This window comes from Nycticebus coucang, chromosome 20 (assembly GCF_027406575.1).
Source record: "Nycticebus coucang isolate mNycCou1 chromosome 20, mNycCou1.pri, whole genome shotgun sequence".
In the NCBI taxonomy this organism is placed as follows: Eukaryota; Metazoa; Chordata; class Mammalia; order Primates; family Lorisidae; genus Nycticebus; species Nycticebus coucang.
This window is the reverse complement of record NC_069799.1, coordinates 61,509,734-61,534,553: the sequence shown is the minus strand read 5'-3', so window position 1 is coordinate 61,534,553 and position 24,820 is coordinate 61,509,734. Positions and strand designations below refer to the sequence as shown.

Sequence of the window (24,820 nt, the reverse complement as noted above, 5' to 3'; positions counted from 1 at the left end):
AAATCCGGATAAAAGGCAGGTGGGTAAGCAAAAGTGTAAACACACAGTTTGGGTGCTCCTAGGAGATCACAAGCTAAAGACAGATTTGAAGCAACTTAAAAATAATAAGCATAGCTATAGAGCAACGGTAAACACAACATTTATCTCTCCCAAGTGACGTGACACGAGACACGAGGTGAAACCACTGTCCTTTCAGATACTCATTGTCACATTTTTTATTGCAACTGGTTTGGGGCTCAAGTTTTAAAAAATGAATACAGAAATAGAAACACAAGGCGATAGAAAACAGGCTCTGTGAGGAAAGATGAATGATAATAGAGGTGTTTTCACTTGGAAACGTGAAGCTGAAGAATTGCCCTCCGAGCCCCCCTGGGCTAGTTGAAGTGATGCTACAGAGATGAAACCAGGTGAATGTTCTGTTTGCAAAGGAACGAGCAAAAGAGAAAATGTAAAAGTAGAGTTTAGCTAGAAATGATGCACGTCCTTTTTTATTTTAACAGTGGAGTGGGCTGTGAAGGAAGAATAGAGGAGCCCAGAGATCTTTAAAAATAGCTCGGTAGAAAACAAACCGGGATAGAAAACCATCGGCACCATCTGCCTTCAGTTCACCTAAACACACAGTAAACCGAAAAGGATTTTTACGTTTGCCCTGACATCAGGTGTGTGCCTTACGTGAGCCTGTCTTCATAGGCAGATCTGGCCTTCCTTTCCTCACAAAGACAGAAAGGAATCGTGTAAAACATTATTGAACCAGTTAAGACATTTTTGCAGTAGCAGAGAGATATGCATGTTAACTGCAGGCACTAAAATCGTCCCCATTCCAAGGAATCAAATACAACCGAGGAAAATAACAATACCAACAAATGAAGCCGGCGTGAAGCCACTCAGCACTGTGGAGCTGGATTAATCATGTTGCTCTTTGAGAATTTAAAGCTTTTAATCATGGAGTGCCGCCTTCTTTCGTTAAAATTTGTGGGCACTTTACAGATATCTCTGGGCCTGTAGGGGCCCCTTTATTGTTCACTAAGTACAATGGGAACCTGCTCAGAATAAAGGATTAAAATTAGTGTCAAAGTGAATAAAAGAACTGAAAAGGTCAAAATTTGCTCCCGGGATCAAAGAATATGCCCACACTTGGAACAGCTCGTGGAAATCAAAATGAAATACAGAGTTTATGCCCATAAATTTGTAGAAGTAGCAAAATTGTCTGCAAATGGAGTTTCCAATGGTTCTGCATTACAAATACACAATAGGCATAAAATATATAATGGATATATGTAAATGTATGGATAAGCAAGAAACACATCTTTTTCTTGTAATCTAAATATCTTCAATTATCCATGTAACTATTTGTCCTGGAGATGATGGGGGAACAGTCTCCCTTGGAAGGCTGATGGTCTAGCCTGGACATATAAAACCTGTTAGCAAGTAGTAAAATACTGCTATCTAATAAGCACTCTTTTTATAGTTGGAAAAACTGAATAGAGTACAAAGATCATAAAATATTTCGCTCATTTATTTGCTCCCAATTCCAATGTATCACAAGTCCGTCTTAAAAGAAGGGTGATGTTATAATACTTTTGCCAGTCATTAATTATTAATACTAAACACTAGCATTCAGAATCACTTAGGGAAGCAGTGGTGGGTACATCAAAATCCTGCAAGTTATTCTTAACACTCAAGTCTACAGGGAACTGATCTGGTAGAGGGCATGCAACTTTAAGGAAAAAGAATGCTCCATGGGCAAGTACATTCCATACAATCCCTGGCAAGGTCCAGGAAGGAAGCCAGGGCCCATGAAGCTTGTAAATGGGTTTCCCCACCCTGCCCACGCCAGGTGACCCTGACAGTCAGGCCCTTGCCCAGCAGGCTTCCTCATTGTCTCTGCTTGCAGAGCACAGAGCATCCTTTGGTGGGTGCAGCCCCTCCAGGTGTCTTTGCCTTCCCTGCTTTTGTCTTCATTTACTGGGTTTAAGAATGAAATCTCATTCTTTGCATCCATTGCCCTATACAACTTTAACCTTTTCCTCTTGCGGTTACAGCCATGGAGCATATAGCCTTTGTAACAGTCCTCAAGTTAGAGTAGAGCAGTCCCAGGTGATGAACCTGCGTTGTTGGCTCCATATCTCTCGAAGGGAGATGAGGCAGGGGAGGTAGGCCGCTGGCCAGTGCCCAGCACCCCACCAGGTGGCCAAACATTGCCAGCAGCTCTCCTTCCAGCCCAGGCTCAAGCGAATCACACCATTTCTGCCCCTTGAATTGATGAGTCTCAAGTTGGTAATGGAGGTTGAAAATGAGAAGGGTAGGACTGCTCTGAAATAACCACTGTTAGAAATAGCCCCACCTGAGGAGGAAGGCGGTGCACCTGTGAAAAAGAGGCTAGTTCAGAATTCAGCCTATTGTCGGGGGTCAGTGGGTTGGTTTTTGCACATGCATGAGCATTGTGATTCCAGAATGAATCAGATGAGAGCATAATGGAGGGAGTAAACATTGGGAAAAATGAAAATATATACATAGAACACACATACAAGTGGAACCTGTATAGCTCATCACCTCCCTACATTGACCACCTCCTTAAGTTGACCTAATTTTCATAAACCTGATATGCCCTATGGAAGTTCCTCATGTTGACCACCTCTGTATGTTAACCTGTTTGTTACAGTCCCTGAGGTGGTCAATCTACAGAGACTCTACTTGTGTGTGTGTGTATACAGGGTGGCCATAAAGCTCCTGTGCAATTTAAAATTACGGCCACCATGTCTAAATACATCCCACACTAGGCAATCTAAAAGATCCCCATTCATTTGAAAATGTTTCAGGATGTTAGGACAGAAAGACACCACACTCTTTGAATAAGTGAATTGATCCACCTGCATTATACTAACTACATAGCTATGGTAGCTATAGTTATTTTTATCCAAAAAGCTGACTTTTTTACTTTAATTCTGTGTTAGAATCTGAATCTGCATTATCACTCCATGTTGTGAAAATGGACCGAGCATTTGTTTTGGGGGAAAAATAGTGTATTCAAAATAGACTCTTGCAAGCATGGATGTTAGCACCGCGAGAGAGTGCTCTCAGGTGTCAGCATACAGAAATGGAGATGTTTTTAAGCACCAGAGGCCACAGGGTGAGTTGCCAGGCTGGTCACAGCTCCTAACATAAATCAGTGTTGAAATATTATAACTTAAAGAGCATATAAGCTGGAGTTATTACATTCCCCAAATTTCAAAGGGCCTTTTTATTTTTATCTGCAGGAGCAATATCATACCTATGGATGGAACTTTTAAACAGTCTACAGCTTGAATGTGTGGGCTTATGCAAATTAGATTTTGCAAAGGTGCCTCTGTGCAGGCCCATGTGTCAGCCCCCAATCCTCTAGAACGTGGAAATAAAAACACAAGGTAGCATCAGACAAAGGTCAGATTGCGATAAAACTTCCGCTCAGCAAGGGGCTAGCCCACACCGTTGCCAGCCAGGGTTATACACAGCATCTCACAATGGCAGTGAGCTGTAGCTTTTTACCCTTCAAACAAACCCCATGATTCTTTGCATTCCTCACCACTAGCGCAATCCTTTTCATGAAATTGACTGTTCAAATTATACACCCCAAAGAGGCACAGATTCCAGCAAGCAGCTGTGCCAACCCCTCTACTGCTGGAGAGGATGAAATGGAAAATTCAGGCAAAACACCAGCCTGGAGGGAGAGACTGGGGTATCTAGAAATTCACAATGAGCACCCCTGTAGTTCTATGAATTGCTCTTGCCAGTGACATTTTTAACAGTTTGATGGCAATATAATTGGCGTACAATAAACTGTGCGTATTTAAAATGTACAGTTCAGTAAGTTTTATCAAATGTAATCATCTATGAAATCACCACCACAACCAAGATGTCACCCCACATTCTCTTCTGGTCCTTTTTAGCCCTTTTCTCCCGCCACTCTCTCCATTCCCATCCTGTAGTTTACGGAATTACTTGGGTAGGTTGCCCTGCTAGAATGCCCTACCTTCTAGATTGGCCTGGGTACTTCTTCCTTGTACCCATTAGTTTATTCCTCTCTCTCTCGCGTTTCCTATAAAATGGAAAATAGGTTTCATGACATGAATTCCTCACGCGCTTACGTGAAACACTTTTGACTAAATATGGCATACGTGTTTCATGTTGCACCACGTCAAAGACGCCTCCCTAACCTCTGGTTGACTCAACTATTACTACGTCTGCGTCTCTGATACTAGGTTTTAGTTGTTTTGTTACTCTTTGCTTTTGATTGATATTTTACTTAAAGTTATATGTAAAAACATCTAGCTTCTTGAACACGATTATTGGTTGCGTTGTAGTTAAGAGTTTTAACTTCTATTACTGAATATTTTCATAACCACTCTTAATTTACTTCTCACTGTGAATAGAGACGGCTTATTGGCAGTGGTTGGGTGGCGGTAGAAGTGACTTTGAACTGTGACTGTAAATCCGGTTGAAAGCCAGGAGACCTTGGATAATGTACTTCTCTGAGCTTCAGTTTCCTAACCTACAAAATGGAGATCAAAATGTCAGCCCCAAATGCCTGAAGGGTTGGTTGTGTAAATCAAAGAGAGACTATATGGGTGGATGTTTTGTGAAGAGTAAAGTCCTAGTCAAATAAAACTTTTTTCCAATGCTGATGTTCCTTTGAGATAAGAAGGAGTCCTGGACTAAGACGCCACACAGAGACAGTAATTGCAGCAGAGAGAGAGGGAGTGACTTTACAAAACTAGGAACTAGGACATTATCTTTTTGGCTCCCACCAGAATGCAGTGTCAAAAGCTAAATGGTTATATTTATATCCAAACTATTTAAGGCATATTCTTTCTAAAGATGATGTGCAACTTTGGATCCTAATTTGTGATTAGCCCTGCCTCCTTGGGGGCCAGAACCCAAACACACAAGAAGACAAACGTCTCAGTTCATCTCTGCTTGGACTCCCTGAACCACCCACCACAGACCACTTGTCCTCACCACACATCCCCTGATTTGCTATCCCTGCTCACAACATCTTCATCTATAGTCACAAGGTTTTGTTTCCCTGCCTTCTAAATCCTGAAGAACTTAACCTGAACTCCTCATTGAGAGCTAACACATTTCTCATAATATGACTGTTAGATGTGTCAGATTACCTGTCTCTGGTGGTCAAAGACTGAGTTATACGTATGTTTTAAACATAGTATGCGCAGGTGGGGTGGCAGCGTGAAATACAAAAAATAAAATAAACATAGTATGCACTCAATGCATATTTGTAGAATGAAACTGACTTGCATCCCAGTCTGAATTTCCTGTGAGAGTTGCACCTTTATGGATTGTCCAGACCTGCAGTGACCATTAGACAAAGCACATCATGTCCCGATAACAACATTCTATTTAAAAATTGACAAAAAAAAAAAAATGTGTTTTGTAGTTTAACCATTAGATGCTTCTTTTTTTTCTTTCTTTCTTTCTTTTTTTTTTTTTTTTTTTTTTGCAGTTTTTGGCCAGGGCCGGGTTTGAACCCACCACCTCTGGTAAATGGGGCCAGCGCCCTATTCCTTTGAGCCACAGGTGCCACCCAACTATTAGACATTTCTTTTAAAACTCCATTTTTTTAGAGACATTTCAGGATCACAACAAAATCGAGAGAAATATACAAAGAATTCCTATCAACTGCTTTCCCCACATATCCACAGCCTCCCCCATTATCAATGTCCCAAACCAGAGTGGGACATGGTCACACCATGATCACCCAGAATGCATATCCCTGAGACCCCAAGATAGAATATTAAATCAGTATCTCTGGAGTGGGTCCAAAGAATCGGAGTTTGTGCAAGTTCCATTGAATGATTAACCCACAGTAAGATGTGAGGGGCTCCTTACTGCATCCAAGCTCTCCTGCAAAAAAAATATGCAGTAGGACCAGCCCGTGGCTTGTCCTCTATAACCATGCTCTTTGCTTGGAAGCAGCCTCGTGTTTATTGATTGAAGTGGCTCAGATATAGCTGACTCAGGCTTTGGGGGTTCCTAACTACTGTCTGCTAAGCAGAGAAACAAGTTGCCACAGGTCAATTTGATTGAGTTGTTCAGTTGGTCAGAACAAGCCCCTGATCAATGACAGTGGCTTGATTATTCAGGGGCATATGAACAATGAAATCAGATGAAGCTGGGTAATGCAATTGCCAGGAATTGACTTGTGACAGTCGATCGGGGGTGACTTTTAAGAGAGAGTCACTTTATAAAATGCCCTAGTAAGTTACTGTCTTTAGTCTATACGTATCACTTGGTCTGAGTCGACCCCTGGCACAGCTCTGTAGCAAAACTCCACTTCTGTGATGTGCTTTGTTCTGTTCCATTAGTTATCGACATCTTTATAATCTTTTTATTGCCTATAATATTATTTTATAGGAGATATATGGATGGATCCCCACATCTTGCAAAAAAATTGTTTCTAAAGTGTGTGGATTTATGGGATTTTTAAAGGTCAATAAATTATATTTTAAGAAGTTAAAATGAATATTTAAAATTGCTTTCCCTTACTATGGCCATATTATAGTGTCTGTATTTCAGACAAATGCTCAGATTTGTCAGATACTAAACTCTGACAGCTGGTAAGGAAGTTCACGATCCGGCTGTAAAGAACCGTGTGCTATGGTGGAGCTGCTGTTCTTGCATGGAAGAGGATGATGACGGTCTTTCAGTGTGACAACCTTGCATGTGCCATGTACAAATGCAGTGACAACATAAAAGCCAGAAACTGGGCTTGAATGTGTCTCTGTGACAGCAGGAAACAGCGGATGGGTTTCCATTGTCCTTGTGATGGATCAGTTAAAAAGTATTCACCTGGGCACACAGTATTCCCAGAACCGGGGTAGGTGGTGAATCGGGGAGAGAAATCCCAGTTTCCATTCATGGAGGAAGTTACAGTTTCCTATTAGGATCACATATGGTTCCACCAGGGAGCTGAGACTTTGAAGTTATTTAATCCATTCCAAGATATACTCAAGGAGAGGGACAGGATTTTTAAGATTCCAGCAAACAGTGAATAAAACAAATCAAGATCAGTGTTTTCTCACATGGCCATGAGAATTACGATTATGATCCTTGAACAGTTCAGTTAAAGAGATTTCCGGAGAGGTTTTGTTTATTTCCCCCTCCCTCTTTTGGCCTATTGTTGTAAACCGCTAAGATCGCACTTTTTTATTTATAAATTGGTAGCCGTATTTACCAAGAGAACGGTGGGAGGTGGAGGCAGGAGGGCACATCTCCTATTAAATGGGTCTTCGGGACTGTTTTCTTTGTGAAAAATAGGTAATAGCTCTTGAGTAATGGGACTGAGGACAGCACGGTCATCTTTTCTGCAGCTGAATGCTTTACTGGCTGCACTGAAATGTGTGTGTGTTCATAACTTACTTGATGGAGTTTTTTCTTTCCTGCAGTGTTGAGCCAGTCTGAATACAGATGAGTGTGTAAGATGTACATGAACAGCTCCAAGAATAGGGATGTGTTCATATTCCACTAGCAGATGGAAAAATACATTGTCGGCATCCCAGAAGCCACATGGCATTCACACACATACACACACACACACACACACGCACACACACACACACGACCCCGGCAATAAGCAACATGATCTTCGTGATACATACAGACGCATGCATATAAGTCAAGAAAATGTGCATATATTACTGTAGAGCTTGGGGGTCCTTAAGACCATGCTCACTTCTGGCATCAGTAGATAGTAGAATCCCCAAGACCACCTTGATAATTTTCTAGAAGGATCTTGGAACTTAGGAAAGGACTTCTCATGCTTATGGTTTATTATAGTGAAGAGTTACAGATGCAAGTCAGCCGAGGAAAGAGGCCTGTGGGGCAGGATCCAGGGTAGTTCCAAGGGTAGACTTTAGGTGGTCCCCTCCCAGTGGAGTTTTTTTTTTTTTTTTTTTTTTTTTTTTTTGGCCGGGGCTAGGTTTGAACCCGCCACCTCCGGCATATGGGACCGGCGCCCTACTCCTTGAGCCACAGGCGCCGCCCCCCAGTGGAGTTTTGCAGATGATGCTCACCTCTCCCAGGATCAATGCATGGCAGCCGCCAACCAGGGATGTCCACCAAGCACTCTGTCCAGAGTTTCTGTTAAGGGCTCAATTATATAAACTGGTTGGTTGGTCTGCAAGGTGGACCTGTGTCTCCAGCCCCACCAAAGGTTGATTTGATAGTTCTTTGCCCAAGGCTCCCCCCTCCATGAATCCCAGTGTTAGCACAGACTACCTGGTGCAGGCCAGGGGTCTAGGGTAAACAGTGACACTCACATCCAAGGGCTTTGGAATAGAGGTTCTTTTCCAGGGACTGAGCAATAGGCCAGAACTCTCTCTCTGGACAAAATTAATCCTTTACAGCATACATATCGTATAGATTCCTTTGTGCATGGATCCATACCTACGGTGCATCTTAGAACTTACTAAATGCAGAATACAAATGTCTACATACAATAACTAAGAAAATGCCATGAAGTTCATATTAAACAGTTTGATGAAAATATTTCAGATTGTATATGAAACCAGCACATTGTACCCTTTGATTGTACTAATGTACACAGCTATGATTTAATAAAAATAAATTAAAATGCAGTTTGGTTGCATCCATTTTTGAACCTCATATAAATGCTTATGTATTATACATAACTTCATGTGATAATATAAACTGTTTAAACTTTATATAAATTCTTCATGTAAATAATTATGTATACTTAAGGGTTTTGCTTTGCTTCTTTCAAGAGTTACTTTTATTAATTCCATATAATGTTACAGATATTCTTATTAAATATTAAGGATAGTCTTAAAGTCTTATTCACAGAGAAGTATCTTGATAAGTACCTGTGGTATGTCAGAAAATCCAGCCTAGTACTTCTAGCACAGACAGCTAAGGACTTCATTTATTCATTCATGAGTGAGCCTCACAGAGTTTGCTGTGGGTGATCTAGAGGACCCAGGAGAGAGAAAAACATCCTCTATATGTTAATGATCCAAAGCTCTAGAACTCGCCTGTCTTATTAATCAGCTTCATTTATTGGGATCTCATCACATGATTCCTTCCCATCACAAAGATGAATCAATTATAACCTAGGCTGCCAGGGGTTATTACACTTTTTCTTAACCAGATAGTAATTTATTTTATTTTATTTTTTAAGACACAGGGTCTCACTGTGTCACCCAGGCTGGAGTATGTGGGAAGCAGTGATGAGAGCTCACTGCAGCCTTAAATTACTGGCCTCAAGTGATCCTCCCGCTTCGGCCTCCCAAAGGGCTGGTATTACAGGCATGAGCCACTGAGCCAGGCCCAGGGAGCAAATGTTTTAGATTGTGCAGGCCGCCCGCCCTCAGTTCCAGCTGCCCACCTCTGCCAGTGTAGCAGGAAGGCAGCCAGAGGCTCCAGTAACACTTTATCTGCGCACACTGAAATGTGAATTTCATGTAACTTTCACATGCCATGAAGTATTCTTCTTTTGATCTGTTTTAACTTTTTAAAAAGATAAAAACCATTCTGTGTCACAAGTCAGATAGAAACAGTTTCTAGTCTAGGTTTGGCCCTTAGACTCCACTTTGCCACCCCCTGGCCTATACCAATACGTTCAAGGGTTCTAGAATTAAGTTCAGCTTTTCATTTATCGTAGAATATCTGTGTCTCACTATTTCTGATTCATCCATCTTACCTTACTGACAGTTGTGAAGGTGAATTATAACTCATCGATCTAAAATATTTTAGATACTAGATTTAGAACCCAGTTTGTATTGCTTGACTGAAAAAAAAAAATGTTACATGTAGTAACTGGATTTCAGTAAACATTTGTCCAGAACAAGTGGATTTTCCAGATTTTACCTCCTAAAGAAAACAGATTAAGAGATTCCCATAATAATCCTCTGACATTGAGTTTCTAGGTAAAAATTTCCTTGACAGAAGAAGCGCATTGATTGTTTTCCTTCCCCTCAATTCAGTTGAGATACATAGATGGGTAAAATAAAAGGCAGCTATCAGGAACCAAAATTCCAGGCTAATAGAGAGCAGTGGGTACAGTAGAAATCAGAAATCATTGCAGGCGTGCCGCTTGTTCTGCTAAGGACAGAACAAGTCCCTTACCACCACTGAATTTCACTTCCACATTTACTCTCTAGATCTGTCAGCACAGCAAACGATTTGCAAAAACTGAGTAACACAGAATTAATCTCACTTCCTCATTGCACAGTGCTTCACTCCAACTTTTTCATCTTAAAAAAAAAAAAGAGCACGGGCAGCGCCCATAGCACAGTGGTTACGGCGCCAACCACATGCACCGAGGATGGCTGGTTCGAACCTGGCTCAAGCCAGCTAAACAACAATAACAACTGCAACAAAAAATAGCCCGGTGTTATGGTGGGCACCTGTAGTCCCAGCTACTCAGGAGGGCGAGGCAAGAGAACCGCTTAAGCCCAGAGAGTTTGCGGTTGCTGTGAGCTGTGACGCCATGCACTCTACCAAGGGTGACATAGTGAGACTCTGTCTCAAAAAGAAAGAGCAATTTTTTTTTTAAATCACATGTTAGCACAGAATATCTTTCTCAAATGGAAGTACTATACTTGATAGCTTCTATATTTTTTCACATGCAGGTCTGCAGAGCTACAGAAGGGAGTGATCCAGCCCACCAGGTAAGAGTTTGCCTCTCCTGCAGACTCGCACTGGCCGACTTCAAGAACATCGGTTGGCAAGGTAGTGAGGGTGGTTTATTCATGTGGTTTGGATTTCCTGTTTTTTATGCTTTCTGGGATATAAATGTTTCTGTTGCTTTTCTTTGGATTTTTCACTTCTGGATGCTATTTACTGTCGAGTCTCACCCGTTTTCTCGTGAATCACATTTACATGAAAGCCTGTCCTTGGATACTGATTTCCCTTTCCTATATTACAGATGCTTTTGTTGTACTTAAGGAGGAGGGGGTATTGTGTTTCCCCCAAATGTCAGCTTCTTTTTAAAAAGTACCTGGTATAGGGAAATTAAAGGAATATTCAGAAAATTAGTTCTGTGAAAATATATATATATAGTAATGTGTATATCAGCACCAAAATCCCCAGGCTAATATAGATCAGTGGATATAGTAGAAATCAGAAATCATTCCAGCCATGCCACTTGTTTTAATATATATATTATATATACATAAATAAAATATATGTACATATATTCACAAAATATATATTATAAAATACATATGTATACATATATACACTTATATATTTTATATGTACCCACACGTACATATATTTTATATATGTACATATATATTAATATATATATTTTATAATATATATATTTTGTGACTGGAAGCAGTCAGCTAAGCCAGCCATGAGAATTGACAAAAGTGGCCCAGTAGACCCCTGGTGCCATGCGTGGCACACCCATTCCCAGTAGACTCCTGGTGCCATCCGTGGCACACACATTCCCAGTAGACCCCCGGTGCCATGCGTGGCACACCCATTCCCAGTAGACCCCTGGTGCCATCCATGGCACACACATTCCCAGTAGACCCCCGGTGCCATGCGTGGCACACACATTCCCAGTAGACCCCCCGATGCCATCCATGGCACACACATTCCCAGTAGACCCCCCGGTGCCATGCGTGGCACACACATTTCCAGTAGATCCCCGGTGCCATGCGTGGCACACACATTCCCAGTAGACCCCCGGTGTCACGTGTGGCACACACATTCCCAGTACCCCCCCGGTGCCATCCGTGGCACACACATTCCCAGTAGACCCCCAGTGGCATCCGTGGCACACACATTCCCAGTAGACCCCCGGTGCCATGCGTGGCACACACGTTCCCAGTAGACCCCCAGTGCCATCCGTGGCACACACGTTCCCAGTAGACCCCCAGTGCCATCCGTGGCACACACATTCCCAGTAGACCCCCGGTGCCATCCGTGGCACACACATTCCCAGTAGACCCCCGGTGCCATCCGTGGCACACACGTTCCCAGTAGACCCCCGGTGCCATCCGTGGCACACACGTTCCCAGTAGACCCCCGGTGCCATCCGTGGCACACACGTTCCCAGTAGACCCCCGGTGCCATCCGTGGCACACACGTTCCCAGTAGACCCCCGGTGCCATGCGTGGCACACACGTTCCCAGTAGACCCCCGGTGCCATCCGTGGCACACACGTTCCCAGTAGACCCCCGGTGCCATCCGTGGCACACACGTTCCCAGTAGACCCCCGGTGCCATCCGTGGCACACACATTCCCAGTAGACCCCCAGTGCCATCCGTGGCACACACATTCCCAGTAGACCCCCAGTGCCATCCGTGGCACACACATTCCCAGTAGACCCCCCCAGTGCCATCCGTGGCACACACATTCCCAGTAGACCCCCGGTGCCATGCGTGGCACACACATTCCCAGTAGACCCCCGGTGCCATGCGTGGCACACACGTTCCCAGTAGACCCCCGGTGCCATCCGTGGCACACACGTTCCACCTGTTCACACCTCTGGCAGGACCCTGTGGAAAGCAGTACACACTTGCTTTCTCTTTTCTGTGATTTCAAGTATCAGAATAGTGTCCAATTTAAAAGAATAATTAATCTTCCTTCTTAACTAATTCAACACGGGGAGTTCTGCCTACTATAGTATTTCAACAGCTAGTCATAGGGGAGACTTACGCACATATTTCAAGGCAGTCCCGAAGATACACCTAAACGAATCAACCATTTTCAAGTCATCCTCCGAGAAGGACTGTTCCACAATATTTTTTGCCCTTTTTCAAACATGATTGCAATTGAGTATTGAGGACCACAAACTCTGGAGCACTGTTACTGATAAAGGATTCTTATTTATGGCAATTTCATTCATTACAGCTTTTTAAACTCGTTTTGCTTTGGCTGATTTTTGTATTGGTGTTTTCTGATTTTTCAGTACATTCCATTTTTCTGTTTCTTTTCAGTGTTTTAATTCAATTACCAGCTTTGTGAACAGGCATTGGCCGCATCTGCAGTAGGTGCTCTGGGCTGTGAGTTGAAGTGATTTTGATTCTAGACAGGTTAATTTTCAAGGGACAAGAGGAATGGCTCACAGGGAACTGAATGAAAGAATCATGAAAGTACCTTGTTAGGTGACATATGGCGCAGATTTAGAGCACAGATGGGAAATAAAAAAGTTACTTAATCCTAAAATACATATGCATTGCGTGAATGACAGTGGGGGTGTGCCTCCTACATGTGAGGCTGCGTTATGAGAGAAAAAAATATTTTACACATTGCACTGCTCAGGAGAGTTCATTATTATTAGGATTGGCCTCTGTAGGGGAGAGGGTGACAAAAAGCAATTTAGACTCTTTGAAGCTGTAGAGTTTTGTCAACAGGACCACAAGAGAGTCATTAGGCAAGCGTATCACAAACATTTTGGGGTTCCCATTTCTTATGTTTCCCTCTTTCCTGGTTCCCTTTCAGTTCACCCCGTCTCAGACCTTCTACCCTCAAGGTCCCCTACTCCCATCAAAAGAGCCAAAAACAAACAAACAACAACAAAAAAAAACTCATAAGCTTCTTTCCCTTGGAGATCTGGTTAATTTCCTTGGGGAATTACCTACATTACAGCCATTGCAAATTGCCCTGGATGTGTGCCCTGGGATGAAGGGGAAAGGACGGATGATGGAGGCTTATGGATGTTTTAATAGGAGCCAGTGGGGCAGCAAACCTTCTAGGGGGCAGTGAGACCTTCATAGATGCGCTGAAATCGTGGGATTGCCCCGCAGATTGGCTGCCCCTCTGTGACACAGCAGCTGGCTGTGGTCAGTTCACTGCAGACAGAGTCCAAGCAGAGAGAGTCTGGAACTGATGTCGCTGTTTTCCGACCCTCTCCCTTACCTGGTAACATGAGCACAGGCTGTCAGTGGCAGGAGATGGGAAGCAATGTCCCTTAGCAGAAGGTTTGTTTAAAACATTGTAAATCACGAAGGGAGCTTTGCCAAGTTAGGCCAACAACTTGCATCATGAGAACAGAGCCTCCTGTTTTGAAGCTAGTAACTCTGAGAGCAAGGTGCACGGGGCTGAGGCCTCTGGGAGACCCTCAGACAGCATTCACAGCGCTCTTAGCAGCTGTGCTAAGCTTTTCACCGTGGAGTGTTAGGATTGCCCACATAATGGTGCATCCTCCTAGGTCACAGCAGAGCCAACACAGACGGGAAGCTAAGCGCAAATGACCCCAGAGACCAAAATATCAATTTCTTAGAAATGATGAAGAGGTTGAAAGGGTTGTCAGGGCAAGTTAAATGTGATAAGAAAGCAGGTATACCCTTCACTCGCTCTGTGTGCAAGGTGGCTTCAGTGAGCCTTTTGGAACCAGGAGTTTGGAAGTGTCATGAGCAGCTCAGATTTTGGCCCTTCTCAAAGGCCCCAGGAAATTGGACTGTTATTTGCCGCCTCGTAGTTTTACGCAGCCTAGTTCCTCTGTACTTAGGAACGCTGCCTTCCCCATTTCTTCCAGGTCTTTAGGCAAACATTCAATCATAAAACTTTCCACAGTATTTGAAGAGACATTTAGCTGCCAAATGATGAATAAAATGTGTGATTTAAACACTGGAATTCAAGGCTTAATGTCACTTTTATCTTTTCATTTCATTATATATCATAAAATACAGAGCTGTAACTTACAGTGACAGTGACGGTCGTGTACGATCTGTGCTGTACATCCACATGTGTTATAGACAAACCATGAAGTTCATGTATAACACACACACGGGTTTTCACTTCAGTGTCAAAGCTTTGAGATGGCATCTCAGGGCCCAAGCCCCACGTTTCGGGAAGCATTCATTGGAATCCTTAACAGGAGGCTGACCATTAGCTCAGGACTCCTGTCCAGAAGGAACTTGGTTCCTCCCCCTTTGTTGATTGACACGGGTAGGAAGGATTCTGCTTCCTAAGCGGACCAGGAGGACTGTCTTAGGGCAAGTAGAGAGAATAAACACAAATAAGAATGCTAGTCAATGAAAACTGACATTCAGGGGGTGGATAATCTAGTTTTGTTTTCTGCATTGATCAAATTCACTGAATAATTGCTTTGTAGCCTTCTTCCTTGGCAGTAAGAGTCAGAGGAAAAGGCCAGTGCAGAATGGTTAAGGAGGTCCAGGGCGGAGAGGCTCTGTGGTTTGGTTTGGCCGCCTCCAGCTATCATAGCAGTCTCTGCAAACCACAGCTAATTTTTCAAGACCATGCTACATAAATGTGGCAGGGAATGTTATTTACATTTCAACGGTGTCAACATGGTGCCGCTATGGTGAGAAGATAATTTCATTGTTGGCAAATAGTATTAGGTTCTTCCCGTTTGTTGATAAGATTGAGAGAGTGTTGTACTTTGCTTGGCCCTGCTCTATCTGCAGGTTAGCTAGGAAAAAAAATTTGGTGTTTATCACTGTGGAAGTCTACATCAGGTGACTTTAACAGGAAATTTTAATGCTAAAAACCCTTAATCTTCTGTGGGTTTGGGTTTGGTTTTGGTTTTTTCACAATTGCTTATTAATTCATTCCACTTCTAGTCGAGCAGGGCAAGTTACGCATCCCGGGGGCAGGGCTGGCCCCGCCTCATCCCTGAAATCCTTTTCCTCCTGGAGCAGGAAGTCGGTTTTGTGCCAGGACAGGCTCACGGTGCCAGGCTGAGAGGGCTGGTCCTATGCCCAGACTTGTCTGCCTGTGTCTGAGCCTACCCTGATTTCAGATTTGTGAATGCATCTTACTTACATGGTAGATTTCCTACCAAAACTCCTGACCTCAGTCAATGGTGGCTCCTTGAATCCTGTTTCAGGAACGCATGGCACCCACCTCTCACCTGTCTGGTTCACTTTCCTATTTCCATGAAAACACCCTACACTTAGACTCTGGGCTCCCTTTTCCACTTCAGTAATTTGCAGAAGAGTCTCTTGCAGAGTTCCTGCACAGTAGGTGTGGGCACAGCCCTGGCAGTGTGAATTCAAGTTGTTTTTAGGAGATGCCACGGCCTTTCCCTCAATGGCCTTCCAGAGAAATGCTGAAAGGTTAACTTATCGCCACCTCAGATTTGCTACTGAAATTAACAGTGTTCACTTGAGAGATGAATTTGCTCTTTAAAAATTTATTGAAAATTTATTTCCTCTGCATGTTCCTATAAATGGGAACCTGGGATCTCACAAAACAGAATTAAAATTATCAAATACTGTTGAACCAACCTAATGAAAATTTTAAGTGAAAGTCATTGTAAATTAGGTATGTGCCATCCTGAGAACACAAGCCTTTGTAAAGCAGGTATTGTTCCTATGTAAACTCATGAATGGAGACTTTCTTGAATAAATTACTTCTTAAGAACATCACAGAGCCATTGGCTGGGTAAATTTCTCCCTGGGGCACTTGCTAAGGTTCCTGAATTTAAATGTTCAGTAGAACTTCACATTTGTCACCTCTACTAACGAGTTTTTCTTTATAAAATCATTATTAGCAAGAAAAAGTTAAATTTTGTATATAATTTCTGGAATTAATGCTGTTTAAAAGACCCCGAGGGGTTGAAAGTTTTCTTGCTAGAATGCAGCATTTACATAATTTCTATTACCTCAACATTTATATTGCCCAATCTGCTGCCAATTTGCTACCTGAGGCAGGAGAAAGAAAAATGATCAGAACATCCAGGATGTCTGGAACAAGGGGCCTTCTCAAAGGACCAGAGAGCAAAATTATTTCTGCTATTCTAACCTGTGATTCTAGCACATAAAGCCTTTACAGTTTTTCGTTCTGAAGCACGTATTCCGGCAAAGGCTGTGGCTGTTCCTACACGAATAATATTCATGAGCAATTGATCACCACGGTTAAATGATTCCCTGAGTGGAAATCTGCTTTATTGTAGTCACTCTGGAGATTTTATTTTGGAATTTAGGATTTTTACCTTCCTTCCTTTTATTTCAACGTGGCGGCAAATGGACTAAGTTCTCTTCTAGGAAGGCAGCTCTGTACGTTTACCTTGGAACTACTGATGGATCCCAGGCTGCAGAGCCCTGGAGAGTGGATAAAATGCTTGTTTATGAGCAGATCTGAACGGCTCTTCCACATATGGAACAGGGAAGCAGTGTCCTGGCATTTCAGAGATGACACTCCCACGAATACACGCTGAAAGAAAGATGCAAAAAAATTACGATCGGTGTTGTACCATGTTGCGTAGACCCTATCTGTGTTGTTTTTTCTGTCTGTGGTTAAGTAGACTCCCCAACTGATGGGTAGATTTATAGCATGACAGAGGAAGCAGGGAGAGTGTCTGATGCATGTCCGGTAGTGAGAACATCCGGTCAACATGGGGACCTGCACGCATCGCTCCTTGCTTACTGAGTGTTCATGGCACCTTTGCAAGATTTATCACGTTTATCTTCCCTAAAAATTGAATCAATACTTGAAGATCCATCTCTGATGACATAATTGGTTTATGAAAACGAAGAGTACCATTTCTGAGTAATACAAGTCTTTTTTATGGCCTTTGTAATAGGTCAGGTTAAAATAGCATATTAACAAAATCCTAACATGAAAAGTTAAAACTAATACTCAAAGATGTTTTGTAATGTAAGGCAGAGAGTTATTCGAGGTTGGTTTATGACAATGAATTTGCTCCTAAGCAAACACCAGAGAACCAAGCAGATTTGCCAGAGAGCATGGATTAGTGAATAGCTGGGGATATATACAACTTCCTCAAAGGAAGCCCTGTATTCAGCCAAAGATTTTAAACAGAAATGAGTTTGTTCCACCTTATGTTACCGAGCATTGAAATACATATATGCTAGCAAAATTCTTTATCCATACGTAACATTTTCCTACTGCATTTCATCAAGAAATCAACTATAAAATCCCACAGAAATGATTTCCCAGGTCAGTTCATTCAACAAAGATAGGGGCAGGAACATTCCAAACCTCAGTCAGATCTGTGAGCAGAGACTCAAGTGGCAGGGGTCAGAACAGACCAGGCCAAGAGCGAGGTTTAAATAGTGACCGTCCTGGGGAACGAGAGCCAAGATGTGCACACACACATGGGTGGTAAAAGACACGGTCTCCTGTCAATACTATGTGCTTTTACTTTTCCAAATTCTGAGCCCTCTCCTCTTCCTCATGGCCTTGCAAGACCGTCAAGCAGACCGTCAAGCATTTCCTCCTTGCCACAAGATTCTCTGACCTCACATTTGAAAATTCCAGAACCTTATACCTTTTCCTTTTTTGACTGGTTCATTACACCTAAGTTGCAGGTGTCACCCGCCAGGGTCAGATATGCTCCAGACTAAAATTCCCTTGTGTGTGGAGGCCAGAGTTATGCAAAACCAACGCATTTCCCAGTAGTTCAGTATCTATGGTTATCTAGACATTTTAGTAAGAGTTACTGGTGTCTGTGTATATATACAACATATACGGTATGCAACGTATGATACCCTGAATGCAAAAATAAAAATAGAAAGCTACGGCCAAAATGCCCGCCTGCCCATCCGCATCCCATCAGCACACACTGGTTGGGAACAGTGCAGGCCCAGGGGAGAGACCACCAGGATACAAAATCCCAGCTCAACCTCAGTTAAGCCATGTGTCCTTGGGGAACTTACTATTCTTTTGTTGTCTAATTTTCTTTTTAGAAAAATGGAAAATCACAATATTCCTATCTTATAAGGTGGATGAGCAAATCAGTATGTTTAAGATGCTTGGTATTATGACTGGACATGCTGTTACGATAATGTCGTGCTTTAGAAGGAGGCAAAAAAGGTTGTCCACCTGCAGCCAGTGTCTAACAAAAGCCTTGGTCTACTGAGCATAGGCATGAATATAGAGGGTAATAAATGACCACATGGAACATGAACAAGGCCTGGGAATTGCTAGCATGGTGGTGGTTTTTATAGGACATTTGCAACAGGACCAGAGTAGAGAATTGGTCATGCATTACCCAAGTAGCTCCTGAAGGAAGAGTTGTCCATGGAAAATAAAGACCTCAGAAAACCAGCTCTCTGAGAGTGACCTGAAGCAATGCTTAATGCAGGGCAAGCCCTGGAAGCTATGTAGGGCCCAGCTCCACCGCCATCACTGGGTTGATGTCTTACTGTATTTGAGATGCTATAACAAAATACACCAGACTGGGGAGCTTATAATCAACAGAAGTTTACTCCTCGTGGTTCTAGAGGCTGAACAGTCCAAGCCAAGGTGCCCGTAGATGTGGTGTCTGGCAAGGAGCCCATGTCAGGTTGCAGACTGCACATTTTTAGCTGTGTCCTCACACAGAGGACCCACTGGTTCTTTGGGTTCTCTTTTATGAAGTCATTAATCCCATTCTGGAGGTCTCCACCCCAATACCTGAAACACTGCCAAAGGCCCCACGCCCTAATCCTATCATCTTGGAGATTAGGTTTTGACGCATGACTGAGGGTGAAGGGTTATACTCAGACTCCTGCCGTTGGTGGGGTAGCGTCAAGCCCTGGCAGGATAGCAATGTTTTGATTTCATAGATGCTAGGAACTCATCCAAAAAATAGTATAGATGCTAGGAACTCATCCAGTAAGTAAATGGTAAATCTACGGTAGAATATTCAGCAGAACTGTAAGATGGCCCTAGGGAAAGATTATAAGGCAGTGGAACTGAATGAGCACAGATTAGTAGAAGAGTTGCAGAAACCAGGCTACTCGGGTGACCTCAGGCCACATACTGATTTTGATGTGTCCATTTCTGCATGCAGTGGGCCATACAGATTTCTCAGGCCAGGATGCCCTCCTGGGACCACAGTGAGAAAACACCCCTTATTGTCAGATGCTGGGGATTGGAGACTGCAGTGGACCTGAATAAACATACTTCAGGAAGTAACCCTTATAGCCCACTAGTTTTACACCTCTCACCTATGTCCCAGGAAATCCCCAAGAATATTTCTGCCCCTAGCCAAATTTTCTCTGTCCCATCATTCCTACTCAAATGTATTGTTGTTTGACTTAAAAACTATAAAAGCATCTTGCTTCGGCCAGTTCTTTGGACTTTGCTCTCTTGTAAGGACCTCCATTTGGATGAAAAATGAATTCAATGTGTCTGCTTTTCTCTTGTTAATCTCCCTGGTGTCAATTTGTTTCTAGAGCCACCCAAAGCACCCACCTAAGAACGTTAGAGGGGTTGGGGGGACATCTGACTCCCCCGCAACCCAACTTCCGAGTTCTGGCTCCATCGTTCCTCCTGCTATACCTCAACTCAAGGGCCCAGACTTGATGTCTATTTGCCACTGTAACAAATAGGAATGATAAAAACTAAACTTAGATTTATCAGTGGCCCCCAGATACAGCAACTCATGAAAGCTCAGAGTGATCCTTGCATTTCTCCTGGAATAAGAATCCCGGGCTCCAGGCCTGAAGGTTCCAGGCAGAGAGGATGCAGGCAGGAGGCAGGGAGAGCCTGCTGGGGAGGATTAGACAGACAAAACCCAAACACAGAAAGGATGCAAATATCCCCAGGAACTGGGACGAGGATGAGCCTCAGGTTCAGTGTCAATTACTGGAAGTCTCCAGAGCCTGGTTAAAAATAGATACACGGGTTTCTTTATTCACTTGTCAGAAAGGGTCAGCCCATCAAATGAGATTCCCATCACTCTCTTATCACCCGATAGCTGAGTTGTCAACCATTTGCAACTGGAAGTCTTGGTTACCAGGCTGTCACAGGGTCTAAATTAGAGTGTGCCCTTTCAATTATATCCAAATACCACAGGCTCCAGATGCTTGCAGGATATGCCCCACGTGGGTAGACACCTAAGTATAATACCTATACACATTGCTATAAGGAGGCTTTTCTTTGCTCAAATAGCCTGTGTGTGTTTGTGGGGGAGGGGTTAAGGCAGAGCAGTTACAAGTTGCCTGCAGGTAAGTCACCTAACTAAGAGGTGTGCAGGGTGGGGCCGAGGAGACCCACATACCATTTCCCATCTGTGCCCCCACCTCACTTGGAGAGCTCACTTGGAGAAAGCCCCTCTAGTGCCAGAGCTTTCCTCCCCCACTGTACTCAGGTGAATCCTTAGCTGCCTAGCCACCTTTGCGCAAGAAATACTGCACAAATGAATTAGATTTAGCCTGACTGCCTCATGAACTTCTCCTGCTGAAAGTGCTTAAATTTGCAGTCAACTCCAAATGAGACTCGGTAATTGAAGGAGCAGCAATACAGATATTCTCAAATAACAGACAATCTAAAAGTCATTTTGCCTTGCTTCTCGTAGGCAATGTTTGATTTTTGAGGGGAGCAGCAGATTTGCTCCCCTAATTAGCTTTGGCTTAAGCAGATATTAAACTTGTATTCTGTTCTCTGAGTCTGGTTCTAAACAAAAGGACGTGGAACAGGACAGAGGGGCCCAAGATGTGAATGTCGCCCCTGAAAAATGGGGGAGGGAGGAATAGCCACAAAATGAACAATTCGCAAATGTTCAGTAAATCTAGATTTAACTTTAGAGAGAGGGAAAGTGGTGGTATCTTTAACTTTTTGCTTCTTGCCAGAAATTTCCTTTTTATTTGGCATTTGTCTTTCTCAGCTGTGAGCTTTGAAATTAAATCTTGCGGGTGGTGCCTATGGCTCCAGGAGTAGGGCGCCAGCCCCATATACCAGGGGTGGCGCGTTCAAGCCTGGCCCCGACCAGAACCGTAAAAAATAAAATAAAATAAATTTAATCTTGCTAAGAGCCCCCTTCTCCTCCAAATGAATTACAATAGCTGTGTTACTCTTTGGGACATCTTAACCAAGCTTATGATATCTTCACAATAGCTCCTTCCAGAAATAGGCAAACATTTTAAGAATTAGTTCTCTCTTAACCTGGATGGAAACACATTCTTCTTTTGTAAAGTATCACAAGAACGGAAAAACAAGTATCCCAGGTACTCAATACTAATATGACGCCAGTAGATGAACCATACACACCCACACAAGAGAAACACTCAATTTAATTCAAATTGGGGGGAGGAGCGCGAAGGGAAGAGGGAGGGAAGGGGGTGGGATTGGTGTGTTCCCATCTGATGGGCATAATCTAGGGGCTATGGCACACCTCCTGGGTGTGGGACACAGCTGCAACAGGGACTTTACCTAACAAATGCAAACATTGTGACCTTATCATTTGTACCCTCATAATTCATCTGAAATAAAAATTTAAAAATGAAAGAATTGGTCCTCTCAAACCTATTCCAGATCCAATTTTGGTGACAAAGGGACTTAGGTATACCTCTCTTTAAATATAAACAGTTTTATTTCTCAGGCCCTCTCCTAATTTACATTTCTTTCCCCAAATAGGTAAAAAAAATCAAAAATCGTATAAAACCTTCCCAATTTAAAAGCATTTACAGGGGTAGCCCAAAGGGCCATCCTGTTCTTCCAAGTCCATCTCCTGCAGGCCCCAGCCCAGTCTTTGCAGAACCTGCTGGCTTGACAAAGCAGTCTGGTCTGCCCTTAACCTATGGAATCTATAAAATAGCAACTGGCAATTTTATAGTTCTTACCATGTGCTGAGAACTGTTGCAAACATTTCGTATATTACTAACTCATTTAAACACAACTCTATAGATAGGTCCTGTTATTGACTATTATTGTCTGCTTTTTACAGATGAGGAAACTAAGCAGGAAGCCCTAAGTAAATTTCAGTCTTTGGCACAGCTAGGGCGCAGTGGAGTGAGAATTCACGCAAGCCCGGGTTGCTGGGTCCAAGGGCTTCCATATGGACTGTAACCTTTCCCTCCGTGGCACTGGCCCCACTAGACAACAATGAGACTGTCCTTCTAGCCTGCCCCAGCATCCTGACATGCCCTGCCACAGGGGTGATTTAAGGACACCACAGTACTGCTGAAGATTGGCACAGAATCACAGCTAAACAGGGGCCCTTTCACCCATCAATGGTCTCTCAGTGGCTCCCAGTCATCAATTAAAGCTGAATGTCTGGAGATGGGGAATGAGATGTTTTTAAATAGCTCCTCGGGGGGTTCTAATGGATAGCCAGGGCTGAAAACTATATGAATAGAAGGAGAGAAAGGGAAGATGATATAAAATGATGCATAATAATAAAAATTGAGGCGTGTTAGATTCTGAATCCCAACATCACTCCTGAGGCTGAGTCCTGTTCGGCCCACAAAAATGTGTGGCCCTTTTTCTCTGACAAGGGAGAATTGCATGTAATTAAGTCAGGCCTCCTTGTCTCTTGGAAGGGAGAATTGTAAAATCCTAATTAGTGCACGAGCGCGGTGGAGTAGGAGGCTGGGTGAGAGAACATATATGGGATCTCTACTTCCTCGAAAGATCTGTGATTGCAAAGACAAAATATTACATGATAATAAGATAAAAATGGCAAAATATTATATAATAATAAGATAATAAAAAAAGGACTTATACCATTGCCATCTCAGTTCTCTCTAGGACAGACAATTATTCCAAATCCCTGCAGTCCCAACACCAACTCTGAGCAAAGATTTAATATCTGAAGCCTAGAGTGAGATTTCTGATTACTGTGACTTCATTATCTTTATGAAACAAGCAACAATATGTTTTCTGATGTACAGGGAAGTTTTCTTTCTTTCATCATAGACTGTTGAGTCTGAACTACCATTGTCAAAACAAATAGAGGAAGCCTATGGGGTGACTTACCTCCCTGGATTTTTTTCTGTCTGTTCGCCTATCCACTCATCTGCAAAATCTGGTAATTCACAATGGGGCTCTCTGTCATTAGTGTGAATTAGGAAGTTTCTACTGTATTTTAGAAATCAAATTGAAGTCCTCGGGAGGTTGAAATGCTTGAAATTATCTAAATGATTTTCATTATTGTAGCTCACATTTTTATTAAACATGTTATTACTTTTCAGAAATAATGAACAATAATATAATAATTAATAATCAAACGTACATCAAGGGGTACTTCATTTCAGACATCAAAATTAAAAGGCTGGTAATCAGCAATCCTGGGAGGGGACTGGAGTCTTTGCTTTCTCTAGGAGACTCTTTTCTGGATGGCTTGGGTACTGCTGAGTCCCAGGCAAGCAGCAAAGCTTTGTCCCTTATTTCACTGTCTCGTGAATTGTGTCTGTCGGTTTTTGGACATGTTTTTAATTAGAAAGTAGAAGTGTTAAGTATGTTCATAATATTTAATGGCAAGACAATGCCAGCATTAGATCCTAGGGACATGATCGACCCACTCTGATCACACCTCTCATGCCAGACGTGTAGTATTTGGAATGCCACTTTCTCCATTTCCACTACTGTGACAATAAAAGTGTTACCTGATGAAGAGGGTCCCGCCACCTGTCACTGTCAGCCAATATGCAAAGAGACGGGATAGGTCCACCAAACTTGATTTGGCAGAGGCCGGGATCCTACAGAGCAGCAAGAAAAGTCTCTCCAAGACTGTTCTGATCTTCCATTCCCAACATTACAGTTTAATACATTTGAGTTCAAAGTGAAGACCAGGTTAACCCTTATCAGCAGAACCCACGATTCATAAGCAATTAACAACATTCTAAATTTAAAGGTTAATCTCCTAAATCAAGCCACCTAAACAACCCAAGATAGGCATCTTCCAGGTGAGAGCTAAATTCACGAAACAGTAGGAATGGGAGACCGGGTGAAGGTCAGGCAGGACCTAAACTGACCAGGCCAGCTGGGTCACGTCTGCCCCAGCTGACCAACTCCATCTTATTCTCACTACCCGTGCTTTCAAAAGGACTCGACTTGCTGTGAAAAGTGCCCAAGTTCTGCACAACAACTGGGCAGGTGCAGGGTCTCAGCCAAATGCGGCCAACCTTTAGTTGTTCCTGGTAATGAACAGTAAGAC

At 43.0% G+C, this 24,820-nt stretch overlaps 1 protein-coding gene across 1 annotated transcript in view; it reads left to right on the top strand.

The window, feature by feature from the left end:
• Positions 1–24,820, top strand: part of CELF2 (CUGBP Elav-like family member 2) — a 766,349-nt gene that overhangs the window by 173,127 nt on the left and 568,402 nt on the right. Inside the window, exon 2 of the mRNA XM_053572290.1 lies at positions 10,644–10,682. The gene's annotated coding sequence lies outside the window, so the exon portion shown is untranslated. The remainder of the gene's footprint in view (positions 1–10,643; positions 10,683–24,820) is intronic.